The 2,500-nt window shown below is 38.2% G+C and overlaps 1 pseudogene; it reads left to right on the plus strand.

The window, feature by feature from the left end:
* Positions 1-2,500, plus strand: part of LOC122130634 — a 32,914-nt pseudogene that overhangs the window by 18,411 nt on the left and 12,003 nt on the right.

Below are 2,500 nucleotides of genomic sequence, written 5' to 3' on the forward strand. Positions count from 1 at the left end.
TACTCATGAGTGAGAACCTCTCTTATACCACAGTGAACACCTCTCACACATACAACTGAAAATGTAACCTCTCACACATACAACTGAAAATGTAACCTCTCACACGCACAACTGAAAATGTAACCTCTCACATTCATTACTGAAAATGTAACCTCTCACACGCACAACTGAAAATGTGACCTCTCACACGCACAACTGAAAATGTGACCTCTCACACACACAACTGAAAACGTAACCTCTCACATTCATTACTGAAAATGTAACCTCTCACACACAACTAATTATAGTCTTGTGGTGATATCGCCGCTGCATTATGTACCCAGTTTGGAACGACACAGGGTTTTTCTGAGAGGAATGTGCGGAGGTGGTGTGCTGAGCAGGGGCCTTGTCAGTGACTTTTTTGCAATGCCTCTATCCATTGAATAGGGAATGTATTTCACATATGTGTAGAACCTATTTGGAATGGCTGACCTTACATAAAACGGCAGTGAAAAAGCCCAGAGAGAGGAGGCAAACAGTACCTCTGCCTCAATGAGGGGGGCGTGTGAGAGCATGGAAACAGGACTTTCAATTGAAACGTCAAGTGATTAATAATGGGAGACCAATGCTGGAGCTCAACGGTTTGCTTCAAACGATGGAACAGAAGATAACTCACATTGCTTTGAACATTTTTGGAACCTCAAAAATAGATTTGGCTTTTCGACGAACAGCGGAGACTACATGTTAGCAATAGCAGTATTCGCTCACATTTCATTGATAGTTATCAGAGTAAGCTCTTGCTCCGTTGGTTTCCCATTATTTCTCTTAGGATAGTTTAATGGCTATGTGAAGTCATTGAACATCACGTAAGTGGTTGTAATCACTTTGAACCATGAAGACTTGTGTTTTATTGGTGAGCTGTTTGAGAAATTAAACGTTGCCGCTAATTTTGTGTTTCCTGTTGTTATGGTTATCCAGGTGCTATGCTAGCAATAGCTAACTAGCTAGCTAAGGAAACTTGTAATAACCATAATCGATTTAAATGGAAAAGTGACATTTGCATGACACAGTTATCTAGCTGATGTTATTGTCTCCTCGATTTAGCTTCTCCCTCTTCCTCATTAACCTGTAGCATTTTGCGTTGATCGATTGCGAGGTAAAAGTGTTGCTGTGGATGTACCCCTCCATAGCATACCAGGAACTTTGCTGCCTACTTTTAGAAAATATTTCTTTCGACCCTTGACTCCAGAAAGTGTGGGCAATACTGTCTAGACGCAGGTCCGTATACGCGAGACTGACTTTGTTGGTTAACATGATTAATTAGCTCAGGATATTAATTGTATTAGCATAATAACATCAATCACGTTCCAATGCATTTTAATGGGTTGTCGCCTTTCAAACCGATTGTTTGTCTACATAGCAACAGTAACCAAGGAAGGCGGGATTACAATAATCGGGTTTATTAGCAGCGAGGCTAGCTAGCTACTATGTGTTCCAATAGATTTTCAGTCTAAGCGTTAGCATCAACCTAACAATAATGAGAGCGAGAGCTTTAGTTAAGACCTCTGCAACATTCGTGTAGCACATAAACGACTAACCGAATACAAATAGCAGCGCGCCCTCTGCTGACATTCTGAATGTGACTGTCAAGCTCGTGGGAGCAACTTCCGGATCACAACACAAAAATCTACGCAAAATTGAGAAAGATTTCCACACAGTATTTTAATTCCCGATTTCCATGTTTAAGCACATCAAAGAAAATCAGATAACGGGTCGTTTTTTCGTTTTCCGTTTTCTATTATCAAAACAAAAAACAGAAAATGGGTCGTTTTCCATTTTTTTGTTTTCCTATTTCTAAATGGTAATTTGGTTTTCTCATTTCAAAACGAAAATCCGTTGGCCGCACACGGACCCCCCTTCTACCAACTCCTCCAACATTGAAATGAATAGCTTTTAATTTGACAGCTAGTCGCGCCTTAATGAACATCCGTTACACTGAAATGACTTCCGTTACATCGAAATGACTTCCGTTTCAGCAAGAATCCTCACACACACACAAGTGAAATACGCTCACATCACTACTCTGCACCTCTCACACAGACCAGTGAAAATGAAATATGTACAGAATTGTAGTGAGTGCAGTATTTTTTTCAAACTAAACAGAAGTTTTTATATACAGTACCAGTCAAAAGTTTGGACACACCTTCTCATTTTTTGAGAAGATTTTTCTTTGATTTTATTATTTTGTACATGGTAGATAAAACTTTTTTTGTTTAGCACATAATTCCATAGGTGTTCTTTCGTAGTTTAAATGTCTTCAGTATAAATCTACAATGTAGAAAAAAATAAAAGTAAAGAAAACACTTCTCAAAAAAATTAAAGGTGTGTCAACTTTTGACTGGTACTGTAGTATAATGTGTTTTATTATATTATAAAATAATGTCAAATTATAAAATAATGTCAAACATTCAAATGCACATTAAGATTAGTGATAAAAATGCCAAGGTTGGCAATATAGCTT

This window comes from Clupea harengus, unplaced genomic scaffold, assembly GCF_900700415.2.
Source record: "Clupea harengus unplaced genomic scaffold, Ch_v2.0.2, whole genome shotgun sequence".
NCBI classification, from domain to species: domain Eukaryota; kingdom Metazoa; phylum Chordata; class Actinopteri; order Clupeiformes; family Clupeidae; genus Clupea; species Clupea harengus.